Source organism: Festucalex cinctus, chromosome 7 (genome assembly GCF_051991245.1).
Source record: "Festucalex cinctus isolate MCC-2025b chromosome 7, RoL_Fcin_1.0, whole genome shotgun sequence".
Classification (NCBI taxonomy): domain Eukaryota; kingdom Metazoa; phylum Chordata; class Actinopteri; order Syngnathiformes; family Syngnathidae; genus Festucalex; species Festucalex cinctus.
Genome location: NC_135417.1, coordinates 9,000,761 through 9,023,731, shown reverse-complemented (window position 1 = coordinate 9,023,731; position 22,971 = coordinate 9,000,761). Strand labels below are relative to the sequence as shown.

The window sequence follows — 22,971 nt, the reverse complement described above, 5'->3', positions numbered from 1 at the left end:
TTAAAAAAAAAATATTTGCAAAATGTAAGGTCCCTGTTTAGTAAAGGCCTGGTACTCTCTGCTGTTAAATAAATAAAAAAAACACCTGCTTAAGAAATATTTATTCTTCAATATTAAAGTAAAACTTACAAAATTTAAAAGCCTCACCCCTAATAAATAGTTTTCATGGATGCATCATAACCTTTCATAGTTTCTTAATAAACACCTTTTGGCATCTGTGTGAGAAAACACTTTCATATTTAATATTTGTATCAAAATGCAAATGTAAAGGCCTCACCCCAATAAAAACACGTTCTGAATTGACACACGCTCTCCACTGTAGCTCTGAATCGAGTCAACCGTCAATTCCCGATCACGGCCGTATTGATTACCTGATAAACGGCGCCGTGATCAATGAAGACGGCCGAGTGCGACCGTGAGCCAAAATGGCGGCGTGAGGTGGCGGTCAGCACGCCGGCGAGGTGATAAATGGATCAACGACGGACACGGCGCACGACGACCATTATTGGGGAGAGTGTCTGCCGCCTTTTGTGTGCGGAATACATCAAGGCCCGGGGAGGGTCAGAGGTCGGCCTTCATCCCCCAGACTGATGACCCCCGCAGACGGGACGACCTTTTTTGGGGGGGAGGAGAAAAGAGGAATGATGAAGGTTCAGTTGGAAAGTCGTGCAAGATGTGCAATATTGTTATCGACACGTTTGAGCTTTTTTTTGGATTGTCGAGTGCCGCTTCAAGATGATAGTGAGCGATTATTTTGTGGTGTGGGGGTGTGTTAAGTCATTTTATTCCTCCCCCAATATTCATAATAGCAAAAGGAGACACATGTAGAAATAAGTTCTCAATTGCCATCAAAATCAGTCAAATTCTGATTTAAGGATACCTGAGAAAGATTATTGAGCGATTAGCCGCAAATTGCGATGCTAACCAATAGCATGTCAATGGCATTTTGCATTGTTTGTTAGCATTGAGCTAAGTGGCCTTTCTGAAGGCGACATTCTATCTGTCATTCTCGTTGTTTTCGAGTGGCATGAAACTGCTTGAAGCTTTCTATTTTTTTTTTTTTTTTTTGGGGGGGGGGTGCTTTTTTTTTTAGGGGGGATGGGGGACTCAGGTTTTGCGCTCATTAAGGCCAAACAATCTCAAGGCGCCACTGTACTGCTAGTTAGACTTATTACCTGCTGTTTCAACTGTATGAAATGTAATGCGGTTATTAAAACTGGCCATTGTCATACTTAACAAAAAAAGAAAAGAAAAAAAAGAAGCAGAATTGGACTTTAAAATAACAACAATAATAATAATAATAAATATTTCTATGTGTTTCTATTGATGCATGCGCATACATACATATGTGATGTGCATGTATAAACACATACATTACTGTATGCTTATGATTTATGCTTATGATTATTTATAACATGTATTTATATACTGTTTCTATATATTGAGTGCCCCCTCGATAAATAACAGTATTCTACCTTCATTGTCATGAGTGTTAGTCTTTATGCATGTATCAACAAATAAAATGGCATTTATTATTATCATTATTATCATTGTTATCAGTAAAATTATTTTCACTAAAGTACATTAATACAAAATTCGAGAAACCACTCAACTGCTTATTATCACACGTGGAATATTATATATTATATTTTAGTATTTTAATTTTATTGTATTTTTATCAACAATGTGATGATGGAGATCATAATAGGTAAAAACTATTGAGCAGTAAAATAATTTTCACAATTTAAATATTTTTAAGTATTTGCATGCACAATAATTATTTTTGCTATTTCCCCCTCTATGTCTCATTAAATAACCCCCATTTCAACAAATAATTTCAATATTAAAATGTCCACCAGCATTTTTTTTTAAATGTAATTAAATATGATAAATATTTTCGTATCCCTTTCCTCCTCCAATGGCTTGTGGAAGTGACTCAGCAACATTGTGCCCCTCAAAGTTATTGATCAAGCCAACCTGCTTCCCTCCTATACATTTTTTTTTTTAACTGAGTGTTATTTTCCGGTGAATGGCCGGCAGCGCGTCATCTCTTAATTCCGGCTGCTGTTGGAGTGTGCCGAACAAGACAATTGCAGGGCCATTTTAGCCAGCCGCCACAATCACCAGTGAGCCCCCCACCTCAGGTTGTTTTTTTTGGGGGGGGGGCGTCCTGGAATGGATGGCTTGGCCTGCGTGTAGTGACCGGCTGTCCACCTGCGGGGGGCAGCAGAGAGCAGTGTGCAGGCTGCGCGGGCTTGTCCATTAAGGGGACATCCGGTCTTGTCTCTTCCAGCTGTGTCACAAAAACGCCCATTTTCTTCTCGTCTTCACTTGACTTGAGTTTTGTGTCTTGTGTCCTTCCTCTCGCCATCACAGTGTCTTTAATCCTCATCCTTTTTAGCCCACACTCACTGCTTAATCCCAAATCTCTCCTTCCTCTTTTTTTTTTTTTTTTTGCACTTGTTCCACTCCCTCCGACTCCTTTCGACTCCCAATATATCTTATATCGCTTCTGAACACGCCAGCTTTCATCATAACCCCTTTACACTTCATTCTCTACGCCACCATCTCTTTTTTCTTTTTTTTTCTTTTTTTTTGATGGGTCTCTCCAGTGCTCATTTGATTGGAACGCAGCACAATGCTATTCCTATGCTACAAAAAAATAATAATGTTTAAAAAAAAAAATCTTTCATATAATTTAATCAAATAATACTATAATAATAACATAATTTGAACTAAAAATAATAATGTATTTAAAATTTTATTAAATGACACTGCATAAACACATTTAAAGGGGCAGTTGGTTTGTAATCAACAGTCAATGTAAAATTGGCCCAAATATATAATTAAAAATGTTATTTAAAAAAACAAATTCTAATTATGTAATGAACAGATAAAATACTTTATTTTCCCATCCTGTTTTACATTTATTTATAATTTCTACAGTTTTGTAGGGCTGTGCTTTGGCGAGTTATTTTATGATAAGATTAGAATAATGAAACGCAAACAATTTTAATAATTTAAACTGACAATTATATTGTTTTTCTGGATCTTATTCTTGTTTTATTAATTCATAATTATATTTTATAGGTTATTTTGTTGCTCAAAATCGTTTTGCTTTTGGGGATGTTAGTTTATTTGTTTGACTTATTTATTTATGTATTTATTCATTCATTCATATACATATTCATTTATTGTTATGATTCTATTTTTATTTGTTTTTTTTGACACAAATGACAGTGAAAATACTTCAAATTCTAGATCATTTATTTCTTTTTTTTTAATGTAAGTATGTATCTCATAGAGTTATTGCATGTTTTTCATGTTTTTGTTTATTATAATTGGCATAATTTAATATTTTTCTATATTGTTTTACTTTTATACTAACATCCTACATCTGTGCAGCTACACACTAAAACTGATCCAGGAGAAGGGGAAAAAAATGCAAAAAAAAAAAAATTTGTAAAATAAAATAATAATAATAATAATAATAAATCAGTCACTGCATGTCATTTACAAATATATATATATATATATATATATATATATATATATACAGTATATATGCATTTTATTAAACATGCACACCCATTTTAGAGAGACTGAGGATAACCTGTATAATCAATGCAGAAATAAGTAAAATGATAACTTGTCAAATAAAAGCGGTTGTTGAAAGTAACAAGTGATTTTCCACGTCAGTAACGTGTTTGTTTGTTCCTAAGTGCTTGCTGCAGCGCCATTTGTCACAAGTGCAGCTTTTCCAGCCATCCCCTTTTGCACCTGCTGCTTATGTCTTTCCCTTCTTCTTCTTCCGTCTAACGCAACATTTTTTATTTATTTTTTTTGGTCACTGCAGCCATTTTGTGGGATGCGATCAATTTTCTGTGATTTTCCGCCCGTCATTGTGAGGTGTCACTGATGCCACGTTGCTCCTCGCCCCCCCCCCCCCCCCCCCCTCCTTTCTTCTGTGTGGCTTAAGGAGGAATATGATTTAGACTTTTCCCCCCATCTTTTTTTTTTTTTAAATCAATTCTCATGTTCATTACAGCGGTGGTGGTGAAACTTTCTTGGCTCTGATTTCAGGCTCGTCTTGTGACAAACGTGGCCTCTTCCTATTATTCGTCATATCAAGAGAGCTGCAAAATAGGATATGTTTTCCTAATCTGCCAATAGTCGTGTGGCCTTGAAAGACTTCATTTCGGCTGAGCCGTGAAAAGCTCAAAAAAGGAGGAGGAGGGGGGTGCATCAATATGGCTGAGCGGGATAAGAGTGGAAAAAGAGTCGCATTCGGCGGCCGTCTCACATTGCGGCCGTATCCGCCCCCATTTGCGCAGATATTGGCTTTGGAGGGCCGAGAAATCGCCACGCACGCGTCCGTCCAATAGGAAGCTTATACGGAACCGATGCGTTGCCGGGCCGAGGCCACAAAGAAGTCCATCGGCCAACTTTTTTTTTTTTTTTTCCGTCATCTCCATCAGCAGGCGTGAGCTGCGGATTACGGGCCCGCATGTAGAGTTGAAGCGTGACTCATCGCGGGGGTCCACCGTGGAAATGAAGTGCGTGTAGCCAAGCGGAGAAAAGACGCCTGGAAAATCCACTCCGCTTCCCTTTTTTTTTTTTTTTTACTTCCATTTGAGGGATCCGACACGCTACGATGTGCATGTAAACAAAACACATGCACGGGACAATCGGATTTAAAGGTTCTTGTCTATGCAGCTTTACGCACTAGCTGGTACTTGGAGCGCTTTTACAGTCAGTCAAACATGTTTGTGGGGTGCGCTGCGGAATCGCCGCCATGTTGGTGGAATGTGCTGCCCGTGTGTCCGTCATGTTTGTCGTGTATTGAGGTATTGCCGCCATTTTTTAGGCCGGGGGAGCATTATGCTCTAACTTATGTGTTGGCCATGATTGTTGCGGTATCTTCGTCATGCTCGTACGTTATGCTAGCGATGTAACCTGAATTTCGAATTTCCCCATTAAAGTCAATAGTTACATCAAAATAATTTGCGCAGAAAATCTAAAATACACAAAAAAGTAAATAAATAAACAAGATGCTGTCCGACTGAAGTCTTTGCCGATGTTCGTCGGTGTCTCTCCTTTCTGTGATCTTTTTATGAAGTTTAGCTTTGTTTCCATGGTATTTTCTTGGTATTTCTTTTCTTTTGGCTGGACCAACATGGATAGAAGACGTCGCTTTCTTCTGCTTTGGGGCCATGATGTGGAGGAAAAAAAAAAAAAAAAAGAGGGTGAAAAAGCCAAAGATACTCCCACAAGTGCACAAGCTCTGTCACTAGCTCGGCGCTAAATTGCGGACGACTGGAAAACACTGCGGCCAAAATGGCAGACGAGGAACCAAAATGGAGGACAGAACCAAAATGGCGGACCAGGCATTAACCGTTGTAAAGTCAGCTTCAGCCCGTGATGGGCTAATTGTGAGTCCGTTGATATATAACTTGTCCGCCATCTTTGTGGAGTGTATTGCAGCAGCTCCGCCACGTTTGTTGTGTGTTCCAGGATCGCTGCCATCTTTTCCGGAGTGTGTTGAAACTCGTCCACCATGTTGGCGTAGTGCGTTCCAATGTCTCCGTAATGTTTGTGGATCATCTTGGTATAGTCTCTGTTGAAGGGACTAACAATTGTCCACTTGCGGATAAAGGCAGCCATCTTATGTTGCCGCATTCACTGACATCTTGTTTACATCTCGTCCGCCATGTTAGTGGCGTGTGTTGGGGCACGTCTGCCGCCATCTTTGTGGAGACCGCTTGCCCGTCATGTTTGTTTGTGGAATGTACTGCAACATGGCCGCCATGTTTGTTGTGTTTTTGTTGTTGTTGTTGTTGTTGTTGTGCATCAAAGTCCCACAGAAGAAGAAGCAGCAGCTTTTTTGTTGCATGCCGATGGGATTTGAAAGCTGTTTGTCTATGCAGCTTTACCCAGTCGCTTGTAGTACATGGATGGCTTTGTGGCTGCGCTGCTGCACGCTGTAACTGTCAGACAAAAAGACTCCCATTTCCAGGCCTTTCATTTTTTTTTTCCCTCCCCGTTACACAAGGGGAGGAAATGAGGAAGAACAAACCCAACGTATGAAAAGTCAAACATGAGAGAGAGAGAGAAGGGAGCGGACGGGGGGGAAACAGAGGAAGTCGAGAAAACAAGACGGCTTTCAAAAAAAAGTGCGTGATGAAAGCGATCGTCAGGCTGTTATTTGGAAGGAATCATCCTTGTGTCGTGCACCTCCTCCTAAGAAGCAGCTACAGATTATTTTATCTTGCCGAGGTCGTCTTTTGACACTCTTCTTTAATCCCGTTTTTTTGGTCTACGCTGGGAAGATGGTTGCTTTGAATAAAACAAACTGATTTTCCTTTTGTGGAAATTGAATACGGATAATCAAGCTCACTAGGCCACGCCTCTTCAAGGCACTACCGTAATTACACGTCCACCATGTTTATTGTGCTTGTGTTAGCATCCCACAATGGCGGCAAATCCTTCTTCGTTTTTTTTTTCTGCCGAGTTTCCCGGCCGTCAGGAACGTCCCTCGGTGTTCCGGCAAGCCAGATGTTTGTATCGGAATGTGTGCGCGTGCGCGCGTTCAACACGTGTCATCCGTATCAATAGGTTAATAGCCCAGATGTCAGTTTCAGAGACTGGCTGATTAGTTGCGTGTTCACTAATCCACACCGGGGTGGGGAACTATTGGCTTTTGTCATTGATTTTTAGCGTTGTGAGCAGGAAGAAGATAGAGAGAGGGGAGATCTATTGATTGACCCCAAATTAGCCCCCCCCCCCAATCTCGACACACATTCTCAACACCACCCACCGAGCAGCCAATCAATGATGTCGTTTCCTTCCAGCCCTCAGCTGGAGAGTCCTCATTGGATGCCGACGAACGTCATGTATGATCGGGAGGGAAACGTGACGATGATTTGATGTCATTTCTGGATTGCTTTCAAATGAGTGGTCATGAATGTTACTTCAAGTCAGTTAGATTGGAAAAACTTTTTTTTTTAATTATTATTTTTTTACTGTCCATTTCACATTTTGTGGTTCATTTGTGAAAGGAATATGTAACAATTCCACAAATACTGAATGTATTACTACAACATTGATTTTGGCTCACGAAATGGCAAATGCAAGCTACTGCCATGTACATTTTGTTTCCTAGGAACCTTTGGAATGGTGTACACCATCTCTTCTTATAAAGTAACTTCTTTCAGTAAATAGTCAAATAATATATATTTTTTTTGTTGTTAATTTGATTATGATCCATTGCGAGCAGTTCACAAGTGTTTCTGATTATTATTATTATTTTTTAAATATTATGATTTCACATTTTGTATGTTTTTTTTTTTAAATTATTATCCATTTTACATGGATTTTTTCTTTAAATTATTCAAATTTTTTGGTTATTTATCATTATTATTATGATTACTATGATGATTATGATTTCTTTTACCCCATTATTTTTTTTCTTTGTTTGGAGAATGCACTTTGCACCGTTAAACCTGTTTGATTTATTTATTTATTTATTTTTCAATTTTTATCTTCCATTTTGGACTTTTAAACATTTTTGTTACAATTTGAAGAAGATCATTTTTTTTAAATTAAACTTAAAAAAAAAAAAAGTAATGATTGAACTTTTTCTGTAATTTTTGTAATGATACATTTTAGACCGTTGAGAACATTGTCTTAAAAGTTTTTCATTTTTTCTGAAATTTGTTTTTATGTTTTACTTTATTTTTGAAAATCTTAAAGCTTTTTTTTTTTTAAATAATTTTTTTCAGCATTTTTTTTTTAAATTAATTTCTATTTTAGACTGAGAAACAATTTTCCTAATGTATGTCTATTTAACTGTTTTCTGTCAAATTTTGCTTTATTTATTTATATATATATATTTTTTACATTTGCATTATTTTATCCTTAACCAATCAGCAAATTTGCAGAGGTAAATGCGTGTGTGCACCCGCTGATGAAGTACATTTCCAGTGTATTATAATAAGTGCGGCCTCATGGGAAAGTGGTTCAAAACTTTTCTTCCTGATCACATTATCCCATGCAGGGTCGCATCCCTTCCCCGTGACCGTCCCGCCGTCCCTCCTCCATCTCCATCCCTATCCCCTCCCTCTACAATTCCTCCTTGACTCCGTCTAAGCCAGGGAGCTTTCCCCCGCTGAGCCTTTTCCTTCCCATACATCAGTCCATCTCATCCCTGTGCCGCCTGCCGTATTCCTCCTTCAGGCTCAGCCTCTCTCTCTCTCTCCTCCTCTTTGGTGTGTCTGCGAGCTTGTTAAACATTTTTCTTGCCTCTTAATTGTTTTGACTGGTCCGATTGGCATCCCGATTAGGCCCATTGATTTCCTGGCGCTAAGTGCATTGATTTTTAAATTTCTTATTGATCCCCCGCTCTAAATCACCTGCACTCTCACTCACAGTCTGGCTGTTTTGCTGTGGTGCACACATACTCGGAGGGGAAAAAAAAAAAAAAAAAAAGGGCTGAGGGAAGACCGTAGCGAATTGGGGACGACTGTTTGGAAGGTTGGCGGCACGGAAATCAAACTGTGGCCATCCAAACGCATTGATTAGCTGATTGGAAGTCTCACTTTAACATGCTTAACCGTTGTACTAGTGGGAAAAGTGGTTAACCGCTTCTAGAGGAGGCAAAAGTACTCATGCACACTCAGTACTTGTATCTGGATATAAAAAGTAGATGTACAGATGTTGGCTCGACTTACCGGTGACAAGACTTTATCCCAGATATTGACGACTGAGTAAAAATGTGAGCAGTCCTCAGCAATCTCTGTTAGCTTAATGCTAGCAATGACAGTTTAAGCGCCTTAAATGGACGGGCTAGCCGAACTAGCATCCATGTTGTGGTGTAATAATAACCCTTGAAACAAGGTGGTGCAGCACACACATCAAGTATATTATTTATCTTTTGTACTGTAAAACAACAAACAAATTAAGGTGACCTTGAAATTTTAAGGCAACAAACTTATGTTGGGCAATTCAACTGAACATTTTCCGTTTTGTTGTTGTGAAAATCGTGTTTCTTGCATTTTACAACGAAGAAATAAAAGTTTAGAGAACAAATGGTCCGTTGCATTTTCCCCTTTTTTTTGCCCATGATTAGATTTTTTTTTTAATTCAATCTTTAGTTTTTTTATTTGCTTAAATTTTTACATTTTGTTATTATTATTATTATTATTATTATTATTATTATTATTATTATTATTATTAGTGTTGTCAAATTTTCCTAATTTTTGGTCAGGTTAAGTGTCTGTTTGGAATTGATGTAACATCATCTAGTTTCAACTGGTTTTAAGTTATGTGACAGCTATGTGATGTCAGGAGCTTTGTGATGTCAATCTTTAATCCTTCTTCTTAGTCACAACCAATCAGATCGATTCACTGTCTGTAGTAGCTCTCTGAGAAGTGCGGATTATTGCCTCTTTTCCTCTGTGCATCTCCACAGCCCAAGGACGCTTGGCGTCTCGTGATTCTCGATGCATTCTCTTTGTTTTGCGTTTAGTCAAGTTAAATAAAGAGTTAAAACCTTATTTGCGTCTGCGCTTTGGGATCCAACCTCCAGCTCATGACAAAAACAAAGGCAAAACAAAAAAATGTGATATAGGTGATTAGAAAAAGCACCATTTGCTGAATGAAATAAATGTATGTATGTACGAGACACTATATTTACTCGCATTTATTTTCACTATTCTGTATTACGTACAAAACGTGCATCGTATACATTACATCCAGTCATGTACTGTCGTTACCTCCAGAAATCCGTCAGGGCACATTTTCAACATGTTCTACTGGCGATTTGGAAGGATTGCGGGGGCGGATCAATAATTGAGTAATTATGAGCGGGATCAGAGGGGTGCGGAGTTGGGAGGGGAGCGGTGGCGAGGAGGCGGCCATGTTGATGGAACGCGCGTCGATGTGTGCGGCCCCGCAATGACCGGCTTGATGGCTGAAGTCGGCTTTATGAGGGATGGACAGATATTGGAAATGTCAGAGATGGAATGCGCTGTTTTGTCTCGTCTCTCGCCTTGTTATTTCGCATGCTGTGTGTGCGCGTGCGGGTTATTTCTGCCTTATGACTGTGTTAGGTATCGGAGAGCCGCTGGACTCCGAGTCTTCCATGCCCACTGTTGTTTCTCTGAAGGTTGTGGGCCTAATTGGATGCATCCTCCTGTGTGTGAGTGCGTTTGTGTGTTTTCATGTTTTCACATATGGCGAATTAGGTCAAATAATGTCGACCCTTTTAAATACGGTAATTCCCAATCGCTGCCCCAAGAGCTGTCATGTGTGATGTGGGAAATAATCCAATTTACAATCCAATCCAATCATCAATCCAAAAAAAAAAAAAAGACAAAAAGGAAAAAGAGCTCTCTCTCATCGTACATTATAAAAAATATAGAGTAATAACATCATTAAAATGGAACCATTTGTGCATCATGATTTCATGCTGCAAGCCAATTCATTGTGCTGCTCTTTCCGGCGTGCCTGCCTTGACCACCAGGAGGCAGTATAATACAGTCATGCAGATATAAATGAAGAACTGCTGTATGTGACTCAGTAAGATGCCATGATTTTTTCATGGAGGATAAAGAATGTATGCCTGTGAGAATATTAAAATTTAATAAACATTTTTTATTTTTAAATAGTTTGATTGCACATTTTGGTTTTGTATAAATTTTACGTTTTTTTTTTTTTTTTAATGATTATCCATTTTACATGGATTTTCTTTAAATTATTCAAAATTTTGGTTATCGTTATTATTATGATAATGATGATTTCTTTTACTTCATTATTTTTTTTCCTTTTTTGGAGAATGCACTTTGCACTTTCTTCATTCTTTCTTCATTTCAACCCCCCCATCGCTTTTTATCTTCTGTTTTGGTCCGTTAAACCTGTTTTATTATTTCTTCTTATATTCAAGATTATTTTTTTTTTTATTGGTAAAAAAAAAATAAAGTACAGCCAGTGTTTTTTTTTTAAATGATTTTTTAAAAAGTTTTAAAAGTATGTTTTTTAGGGGTGTGAATTGCCTAGTACCTGACGATTCGATTCGTATCACGATTCACAGGTCACGATTCGATTCGATACCGATTAATCCCGATACGAATGGTCACGATTCGATACCGATTAATCCCGATACGAATTTATAAGTCGATTGTTGCGATTTTTTTCCATTCAAATTTAGAAAATACTATCAGTAAATTTGTACATGTACACTGTAAGATTTGTATGAATATATTTATCTAAAACTTGAGGCTTATAACCGTGAGCCACTGTACACAAACAGTTTGCAATCTGTTTCACATTTGAACAGCATTAAAATAAAAATATTAAGGCTTAATGTGCCGTTCATATAACATGCTCAAGGTGTGAATCCTAAAAAAAAAAAAAAAAAAAAAAAAAAAAAAAAAAAATCTAAAAAAAAAATCGATTCTGCCGATTATTGAATCGATTCGAGAATCGCGCGATGTAGTATCGCGATATATCGCCGAATCGATTTTTTTTAACACCCCTAATGTTTTTAATCATTCAAATATTTTTACAGCATGTGAGAAGCGCACAACTCTAAAATGTATTTATATGGGCTTTCTTTATCATAAATGTGTATTCTGTGTGTACACAACCAACAACCACCTTATGTACTATAAAACTCTACTATTGAATGTCATTGGATTTCGCAGGTGTCCCTAATAATCCGTCCAGGACATATCATTCAAATGTTTCTATATATGTAACGACGTGACGCAAGTGCCACAAGCGCATGCGTATGTGCCGGCGAGACCTTTCTTTAAGCGTCGGGACACGCATTTTCATCCCGTGTGATTATTTTTCTCCCGCGCTGACCAAATTGCGCTAACCTTTCACCCCCCCCCCCAAGTCATTTGCCGCCCGCCCGCCATTGTGCAGCCGAGCGGCCCCTCCGCCACAAATGGAGCGTGCGTGGAGTGTCCGTGCGCCGCCATTACAATATATACTCTTATGTGAACGGCCACTTAAGATGAGTGCTTTTAAATGGCCCCAGTGATAAGAAAGAAGAAGAAAAAGAAGAAGAAGAAAGGAGGACAAACAAACTCGTTGGCCTTGCATTGCCGACTTCTCCTCCTCTTCCTCTTTCTTCTTCTTCTACTACTTCTTCTTCTGCTTCTTCTTCCTCTACTTCTTCTTCCTCTACTACTTCTTCTACTACTATTTTTTTAAACTAAAAAATAAATACATAAAAATATTCACAACTTGACACGTTTGTAAATTCAGAATTCACATTCAAATTTCTACACGTTATTGAGGGTCTTTTCTTCTTCTTCTTCTTCTTCTTCTGCTTCCTCTTCTTCCTCTACTACTACTACTTCTTCTACTACTTCTTCTTCCTCGACTACTTTTTTTTAATTCGACAGAATCAACAACAAATACAATACAAACAAATTAAACACCACAAAATGTTACACACAAATCGATTACAGAACACTTCAAGAAACTGAATAAAAGCAAAAAAAAAAACAAAAAAAACTTCTACTTCTTCATCTACTACTTCTTCTACTTCTTTTTCTGCTTCTACTTCTTCCTTTACTACTACTACTTCTTCTACTACTTCTTCTTCCTCTACTACTTTTTTTTTAATTCAACAGAATCAACATCAAATACAATGCAAACAAAATTAAGCACCACAAAATGTTACACACAAGTCGATTACAGAACACTTAAAGAAACTAACTTCTTCTACTTCTGCTTCTTCTTCTCCTCCTCCTCCAACAGTTTTTTTTTGCCGAGACGCACGAGCTGATCTTAGCTCTCGTCCGTGCTGACTGCATCATGTTTGTTTAGCATCAAGATGCTGCTGAATACGGTTGAACCCGGCTATTCACGGGGGACAGGGTCTAAACCCAACCGCAAGTAGTAAACTTACTGTACGTAAATAATTGACGCGCCCCTGAAAGTGATTACAGTTGCTTATATATTCACACGGTGGTGAGTCGACACGAGCCTTCTTAAAATAAATTAAATAAAGTGACTTCAAGTTTTATCATGCCACTCCCAGTTGAAGTTTACGAGCATTAAACTAACTCAACTAAGTATAAAATAAAATATAGTTGTCTTTATCCTCTGCGAAGAATGTTTACTGAGTCAAGTAGAGCTGTCAAAATTCATCGATTAATCGACAAGTAATCAAATCCTCCGATTTCAGCATATCAACAGTCACTGTTCACTGATTTTTGTAGACTGATTATTTTCTGTGTATAATCCAGATAATACATTTGCAAACATCTGATTTGACTTTGGAAAAAAAAAATGACCAAACCAGTAACATAGTACATCAATCCTCCCTTTTTTTTTTATTTTTATTTTTTAAATCTCTATAAGAATATGAAGTACGAAATAAACACCAATCACTGGTTAATCCATCCATCCATTTTTCTGACCACTTATTCCTCACAAGGGTCGCGGGGGGTGCTGGAGCCTATCTCAGCTGGCTTTGGGCAGTAGTAGGTGGGGTACACCCTGAACTGGTTGCCAGCCAATCGCAGATCACTGGTTAATAAACAAAAAAACAAAACATCATTTTGTAATAACTTAAATACAAAATTAAAATGAATCTGCTTAGTCGATTAATCGATTGTCAACACATTCGATGGTGACATCACTACGGTCGAGCGCAGTTGGAATTCGAGCGAGCGGCGGCGGCCGTGTGATGAATTTCTCTGTCAAAGACAAATTCGAAATAAATCTTTCGCCTCGGACTTCCAAGCGCGTGTCGCACTCTGATAATTTCCACAATATCCTCTGCAACCCCCCGGGGGCAGATTTTTATTTATTTATTTATTTTTTATTTCCTCTACTCCCACCGCCCCCCCCCCCTTTCCTTCCCTCCACATCTCTGTCTCTTATTCCTCTCTCCATCCTGTTTGTTTCCATCCTTGTAAAATGCTGCTTGCTTTGCTGAAATACTGCAGTGCTTTATCAGCCCACTTTTTTTTATTTATTTTTTTATTTTTTTAGCCCTTCTTCTGGACAAGCAACCCTAACCCCCCCTCCTCTTTTTCCCCCCTTTATTTTAGTTGTGTAGAACGCTTGCGTGTTGGAGGTGGGGGGGGGGGGGGGGGGGGGGTAAAGGGTGAGGCACGGAGGGAGGGGTCGCTAGCAGACGTGGGTGCGACATGTAACCGCGGCGCAGGAGAGGAAATCAATACGTGAAAGGATGAGGAGCACTGGGGTGGATTACCGTCTGGAGGGAGATAGAGGGGAGGAGGGGGAGGGGGAGGAGGGGGTGGGTGCCATGCATGAGTGTGTGTGTATGTGGAGGCCAAACGCATTGTCCAGTCCTGTCCCCCCTCACCCCTCCCCTTCCCACACGCACCCCTGACTTGAATCTTGACCCCCCCCACCCACACTCCTCCTTTCAGTTTACACACACGCACATAAACACACATTAACAGGCACAAATGGAGTGAATCCATGGCCGCTTATGGCCGCCGTGTGCTGATAACCTGCACTACCCGCACGGGCGAATAATGGCCCGATATTACCAGTGTAAATTAAAGCGCCCCGGTGAGACTGTGTGTGTGTGTTTATGTGCATCTGACACAGCGCCAGATAATAAATATCTATCATAAATATCATTATTATAGGGACAAACTACAACCCCCCCCCCCCCCCCCCCCCCCCCCCTCCCAATAAGGAAGCCGCTATGAAAGATGACACGGGGGACTTAGGTGGATATTGGCAATATATCAGCATTGATTATTGAGAGCGCTGACAGAAGAGAGGCAAAGTTAATAAAAACTCAAAAAAAAAAAAAATCAAATCAAAGAAAAGCAGACGAGGAGTATAGAAAGAAGACGGGTTTTAGCAGGATCAAATGCTTGTAAAGGGGCGAGAGGGCGCATGTATGATGTATCAGCATTCTTTGTTAGGGATGTGCGTCCCCAGCGAGCAGCTCAATTGGGATCTTATTGCGTAAACAACCGTAGCAAACATTAAGCACCCCATCAAGGGGAAAACGGATTTCCTTTAAGCATACAGATGACAACATTTGAGCAAAACGAGACACTACTTTCGACTATTCAGAAGTCTTTAGCCAGTTCATTTCTTTTTTTGCTTCATCTTGCGAGCGCTAACTCGAGATGTACGATTGCTCCACGGCGGCAGACGGAATTAGTAAAATATTCAAAATAAAAAAAGATTCAAGCTGTTTATTTCCACTCTCAGTTGAAATTTACTGTCAAATTAAACATAAAACAAAGTCAATTACAAATTGTGTAAGTTTAGCCTTTAGGGTGCAAGATTAAAAGCTAATGCTAATATAAGCAACGAGTCGCACTTTCCAGGATGGTTGGAAGTCGGATTCATCCCAGTTGGTTTTTCCCACTTCCGACCTGAAAGCGTTCCAGGCGAAAGTAAACAACCAAAATGGCGGATAGGGATGAACAGTTTTTTTTAGTTTTTTTTTTATTTTGGTCCCTCAAAACTCATTTTGACCCCCAGAAAACTCGCCTTTCTCACAGTTTTGATCTATTGTTTTTATCTTATTTCATAAGCATTTCAAACAGTTCGGTAATTCACCGTATAATTACGTTGTGTTACGTGAAGTCATGTAGAATATTTATGAATGAACAACACTATTTATACTCGAGTAATTTGTGTTTTACCATTCACGGACTGTGTTTCCAAAGGGGTCGCCATTGTAGTGTGACGTCACATTGTAGTCCGTCGGTGAAGTCGGCGCTTGATTAGCCTCACCGGCGTGGATTCACATCACTATGCCAAGAATCACTGGTCTCACTATCGCCCCCCCCTGACATGAGGCACGCAGTTCTCCTGCCTCATGTCAGGGGGCGATAGTGAGACCAGTGATTCTGATTTGGCACATTCCTCGGTGCCAAACAATAGAAGAAGTAGTATTAGCAAGCTAACAGCAAGTCAAGTGCAGCCATCCAGTCATTTTGTTCTCATTGCTTGGCCTTTATTTCAAAATGGAGGATGACATCTCGAAATTGAAGGAATTTTCTAAACTGGACTTTCAATCAAAGAAGAGAGATACTAATTAAAGGACGACCAACACCGGAGCTAAAAGGATTGCTTCAGACTACGGAAAAGTACAGAGACTGACTTTTAAAACTGAACAAAGATAAGGAGGACTTTTACAAGCAAGTTATCGATGCTTTTATTCAAAAGGAGCGGTGCATAGATTTATAAGTAAAGGTAAGACGATAACATTTTAAAAGTTATTTTTTCTATACTACAGTTTGTATATTGTTATGGAAAAAATGCTGGTATGAATTTTTAAACAAAACACGTTAAATGTTGCCAATCAAATGATAAGCTGTGGGTTCATTTGTTTGTAAATCTGACTGTGCCTCACCGCACGTCACTGTCCCGTACACACTTCCTGGTTTGAACTCGGAAATGTCCGGTTTCCGACCATCCTCGAATGCAGGATATGTGGCTGCGTTAGAAACATTTACGATATTGGTTCTCAAGCGTATTTTTCTATTGTCACTGAGTCAACACCTTTGTTGTTACTTTGCTGTTTGATCTCTGGCGCAGTTTGCAAACTTGGACACTAGGCTGGAGAGAAAAACCCGCCCAGGTTAGCTTAGGCTAGCTAGCTGGTACGACAGAACATGGATGGATTTTAAAACTTTACCAAAAAGCGAAAACGCACACTGGGTTCTGCCATTGGTCAGCGTAGAGCGAGAAATCCTGGAGGTGAAAGTAAGTTATTTTAAACTGAAAAGGGAAATCTTTATGTATGTTGATGCGGATCTGAATACATGACTGGATAAGCCGATAGAGCAAAACTTTTGAAGTCGCGAGGCCGCCATATTGCTCCTCCCAAGAAACGTTTCTCGGCATACGATCCTACATTTGCAGTATCGAAATTGGAGAACATTTGAGACCATACTTCGTAGAAAAGAGCATGATTTATGATATTTTAAATTTGTTAAGCATAAACAAGAGGACGTCAGACATGTACGTATGCCGTATAATTATACTGTAGTCTGCTCGCGAGATGGGAGGGGCAAGACAAGGAAAAATAAGTACATTTCGATCTGTTTCTGTTTTGCAGCAGTTAGCATTAGAATATAGCTAAGTTTCATCATTATTCACAAAACAGTTTCAAACAGTGGGGGAAACTGCTAGTTTCCCAGCTTGCCCTGGTTGATTTCTTATACTCTACTACCACCTGCTGGCCGTTTTTGTAATAACTACCACAGGTTGTGCATTCTTTTCAGTTCAGAGGCTGCATCAAAGCCTTTTGTATGCTATAGCATATAAAAACGTATAAACACGTCTTTGGGACATGTAAAACATTTAAAATAGAACGTATTTATACGTTTTTGGGTGCAAATGAATGAATTTTTCCAGTTTTTTGGACTTTGAGGTGTGTTTTTTTTTTAATTTTTTATTTTTTGCAAAAGTACTATTAGGATTCGTTGGTAAAACGGTAAAAGAACAGCGAATGTAGATTTTTGATGCGAGTCCAAGAGCTAATATACATATATATGCTAACCGCACCTCGATATTGTTGAGTAATATGGATATCCTGCGTACTAAAAAAAAAGCATTTTCCACGAAATGGGGATGAAATAGTTGAGTGAGAGGGTGCTGTACCACAAATATGCAGCGGTCAACAGAAGTTGTTAAAAGGTCATGCATCATATGCGTATCATCTTGACAAATGTATACATCATGTCACGACGTGCCTTCATGTGAATATTGCATCGTGCTACGAGAAGATGACGGCTGTGGACGGGACACGCAGCGGGTGAGGGAGGGGTGCGAGTGTGGTCAGGGGGGGAACGTTGGGGGTGTTGTCCATTGTAATGGGGCCCCTCGTTAGGCCGCCGACACAAGCCTGCGACGCCACCGCCGGCCACCCCCCGCTATCGATTGACGAGCGGCGGCGTTACTGATGAGTGAGAATTTAATTCAGCCGGCTCGTTTGTCACCGTGACACGACCGTTTAACGGCGGCGGCGTGACGCATGCGAGGCGGGGTGAGCACGCCACCGACACGTGATGATGATGATTTGACCGTTACGCATGCAGCGTTCATGCGCAGTCAAACGCATGCCGGGCCGGAGAGCACCCCCGCCATGTGACTTTAATGCAAGGGCCTGTTTATGACTAATGTATGGCCCGAGGACACTTGAGCCTCCTTCTGATTGGATAAATATTTCATGCCACATTCTGACCTGCAGCGTATGCGGCGCAAACGCCAGGCGAGGCGCTCAGCAAATTGCCCTCAATGAATAGATTTGCTTTTTGTTTGTTTTTGTGGTTGTGTAACACACAAAAAGTGATTAATAAGCTGTTGTTTACCAGAAAAGGACGCCCCCAACTATATATGTGGAAAAATAACTTTTATGTTAGTTTACATAGTCTGACTGGAATACAGTTGCATACAGTAAACTGAAGTTGCTCATCAGATATAGGAGGGAAAAAAAGAATAGTTTAAAAAAAAATAGAAACAATTATTATTGCATTACTCTATTAGTATATTTTCACAATAATGTCATTTCATGGTAGTTATTATCATTATAAATGATGCACATTAAAATACAATTGAAATAGATTATCATTATATAGATATAAAAAAATAATAATTTTGGGCAAAAATATTTATTTATAAAATGCAAATAATTTTTTAATTAACAAAACATATATATATATATATATATATATATATATATATATATATATATATATATATATATATATTATTTCAACACAGTATTTTTATACTATACATTTGTAATTGTTTAAAGTTAAAAAAAAGAAATGTAAAATATTTTTTGAGAGTTACATTTATCAATGTAGTATTAAACATTGTAATAAATAAAAAAATAATGTTCTAAGTACTTTATATTCATAAATCATATTTATTAAATATATTTTGTAAAATAATAAATGTATTAAAATAAATATGTATAATGTACAAATATATAATAAAAACAAAAATAACATAATAGATTAAAATAATTACAATGAAAAAATATATACATTAAAAATATATATATAAAAAAAAAACATCCTTGTAGTGAAATATCAATTGACATAAAAAAAAAAAACTTTCAGGAATTCAAAATCTCTTCAGAATAAGTAGACAGTCAGCTTGCTAAATGACTCATGCTGCAAAATGAATGTCCAGCATGTGCTCAATAATGTCAACATTTAGCCAGAAACGTCCACCCTGTTGTGTTGTCCACCCTGTCGGTAAACTCACACAATTTGCTCTTTGCAGATACATTGTTTGCTTGAAGTTAAATTATTTTAAAAAAAATGTGCGAGCTTGACAGATAGGAATTTCTAAACAGCATTTACTTTAATAGTAAAACATCTCAACCAGACCTTTTATGTGATCTTGACCTCAAATACCGATCAATCATTCATGCCGAATGTATTCACTAAACAACAAACACAATCCTTTCTGTTGACTGAAATCATTTATTTTGTGTGAAGTGCACCAACGTATAGAGACGAGGCTGCAGTTTGGGAACCATCATGCCAGTAATTATGGATCGTGTATGCTTCCACCTCATTTTACAGTCATCATCCATAATCATTGAATGCCATCATTATGTCCATTACTGTACACTATTATGAAAGATTTGCTGGCATATTTGCAGCAGCATTTGGAGTAGTGCTTGCATGGATGCTGTTAAGATGGATACTTGAGGGGGGGGGAAGGGCTGTCATTCCCCAGTGACAGCGGCCCAGCAGGTGTTATTGGCCTGTTTCTCTGTCCTCGGGCCCTTGGGGTCTTCCGGGTCCCCCAGGGAGCACAAACCTCTGCTGGGGCAAGAAAAGCTGCGGGGGCCCTATTGGCAGCTAGAACCAATCTGACCAATTTGGCTGGACAACATCAAAGCCATTCCTCAAAATAGAGCCCCCAACTATAATATTTTGTGCTTCATTTGGCATTGGGCCGGTTCTGAAACACATGACGGTCCATGTAGTCGTATTTTAACAACCATATCACTACACATATCCGATTGATATCCACATATGAAAGACGCCCGAGTCAGATTTGAGGCAAAAAAGAAAACACAACAGAATTGTAAGGGAGACCGGGGCTAGTTGTATCATGGTTAAGTTGTCACATTGTAATTTTCTTCTCCACCAGAGGGCGCAACGAAAAAGTGGAATACTAGTTTTCTTAGTATAAATGGTCAGGGGTTGTGTACTGTCTGAGAAGAGAATAGCACGTTGTGAGCTGACATGAATGCCAGTTATCTGTTTTGCACAACCCAAAGTCAAAATTTTCAACTTCGTATTTTTTTAAACAGGCGCCGTACGTTGACAAATTCTCACAGCAAATCATGTGGACTCGTTAGAGGAGAGATTCAGACATCTTGTCATGCCTCGGTCACTGTTTTAAGCTAACTTTAAACTAGAGCAAGTATTAGCCAACATGGTAGTTTGGGGCAACTTGTCTCAGTCATTTTGGGGTTTGTTGTCACATATGCAAAGAAAGGGCCAATGGAAAATGCACGTCTTTTTTTTTTTTAATTATGCCAGAATTGTTCTTCCGATGATGAGTCTGAATAGTGAGGAATTTAGTTTGCTAGGTTTTGTTCTATCGTTTAAAAATTGATTTTCCAATTGTTATAACTATAGTATGCTCATATGTCAGGACTGGGTTACGTTTCATAATGAACTATCCATCCATTGCTTTATTTTTTTAAATTCAATTTAATCTCAAATTTCCAGTGTAAGGGAAGAAAATCAGGCGTTTGAGGCTGACCTATGACCTATATGCCAGCAGTTCCTTAGGACTTTAATGTATTCCATAATATTTTGTGTTAAAGTTTGCTCAAGACTATGGTAAATTTTCAAGATCGATGATTAACAATTTTTCTGGCTGTAAAAGCAAACAAACAAAACAAAACAGGAGAACAAGGATCATTTTGTCCTTGTTTTCTTAGTTGCAAAATCCAACGTGACATCTTACTCCATATAGTGTGGCAACCTACCCATTGGTCGGGCAACATGTCACACGTTCACTCCCTCTATTTGATGGCTTATAACTCTGCACTGACACAAAGTACAAAAATGACATGAATACAAAAAATGTACCCAAGACTTTGGTCTTTCCTCTGCTATACGTTTTGTTTATATATGATGTATTGATTCCAAGCAATATATAAAAGTATAAAAAGTGATACAACTAGTCCTGGTCTCCCCTACTATTTACCAATGACTTGTGGAAAGAAAAATCCAATACAAATCACAAACAAATTGACTAAATATGGAAAGTCAAGGAGGGGAAGCTAATTTTTTCAAGAATTTTTCTGGATTAAAAAAAAAAAGAAAAAGAAAAAAACAAATATACTAACCCCCCAAACCACCACAAAATATTTTACTATCATGAACAGAATATAGAAAATGGAAGAATGCTTTATATGGTAAAAAAAAATAGGGCTTTTTTTTTTTATTTTTATTTTTTTTATTTATTTGAACCTGAGGGAGTCCTCAAAATAACCCACTATAGACCACCATCCACCCGTGACCCACCCTCCACTATTTATTTAACATTCACAAAAAGTCAAATGTAGCAAAATGTTCTTCCTCAAAAGCGAAGGTGTGGGTGGATGCTGTAAAGGTGTACAATGCACCCCCCACCACACCAATCTGGCGCACCCTCCCTCCCTCCCTCCATTGCTGCCTCACACACACACACACGCACAAGCGCACTACATTCTCCAAGAAATAATTGCTTTTGTCTGGAAGGAGTGCACGAGGGAGGGAAAGGGGTGGGGGGGGTGCACACTCCCCCTGTGGAGGAAAAAAGGGGGTCTTTGAAGGACAACGAGTCACTTTCTGCCTCCCTCCTCCTCGTCCTCATTGGATGTCATCTGTCATACATGACGTTCGCTCGGGGAGAGCCGCCATCAAGCCTGCTTGCTTGTCCACTGCGGGACATTTTTCTTCATTAAGGCCGCTTTAGCTCGCAGCACATCCGCAGCGAGCGGCGGCCCTGATGATGAAATCCGGCCAGCGCTCACGCCCTTTCTGTTTTTTTTTGTTTTTTTTTTTGTTTTTTTAAGACCGTCCTCCTTCAGCGATAATTCCGTGAAAAGCGTCCGATAATCGGCGTTGAAGGTAGTAATGGGGGAGGCCTGCAAGGAAGGACGGGACCGGGGCTGGACGGGGGACTCGCAGGCGGGCAGCACACGCTGGCTCATTCCTATTGATTCCCCCCGTATTGACTGCCATGTTTAAAGTATAGATTTTTCTATTTAAAAATCTATATGGACAATAATCTGGCGTGTAAGCACCTGGCGTTGACTGATGCCGGCCAGTAATTGACGGCGTGTAAGGTGGCTGGCGAGGGAAAGAGGAAGGGAACACGATTCGGGTGGTGACCTCCACCAGGGAAGAGACCGCTTAAATGTTTTTGTTTTGTTTTTTTCTTCACAAAAAACGGGGGTGCGTTGCGGTGCAATGCCCGGTATGGTCAACATTGTTCACTGAGGATGTAACGATATCCAAACATCATGATACGATATTACCACGATATGAAAGTCACAATACGATAATTATCACGATATTGTGGGGAGTTTGGTGATACAAAAAAAAAAACGATAATTACTACGATTATTGTAGGGAGGTTGGTGATACAAAAAAAAAGGTCACAATATTGTAAAAAAAAAAAAAAATTATTAGCTCACGACTAAAAAACATAATATTGTGCATTTGTACATTACAACAATGAAAAATATTATAAAAAAATATATAAATAGCCTATAAGATATATATATATTGAGATACTTACTTGCTAATGCAAGCACACATTGAGTTCCTCCACATATTGACTTTCACAAGCATATTACGTTTCCCTTTATCTGACCATAGGCGTAGATTTTAAACACAGAAGGGCCAAAACATGCCTTGTGAAAATTAAATGCACCAAAAAACTAGCCACCAGAGGGTGCTAGAACTGCAGAAATTG

The 22,971-nt window shown here is 39.0% G+C and overlaps 1 protein-coding gene across 2 annotated transcripts in view; it reads left to right on the top strand.

The window, feature by feature from the left end:
* pou2f2b (POU class 2 homeobox 2b) overlaps positions 1–22,971 on the top strand; it is an 84,438-nt gene that overhangs the window by 3,509 nt on the left and 57,958 nt on the right. The window contains exon 1 of one of the 2 annotated variants that reach the window (XM_077527725.1): positions 15,934–16,215. The exons of the other annotated variant lie outside the window; for it this stretch is intronic. The gene's annotated coding sequence lies outside the window, so the exon portion shown is untranslated. Of the gene's footprint in view, positions 1–15,933; positions 16,216–22,971 lie in introns of those variants that run through there. 2 annotated transcript variants of the gene reach the window in all.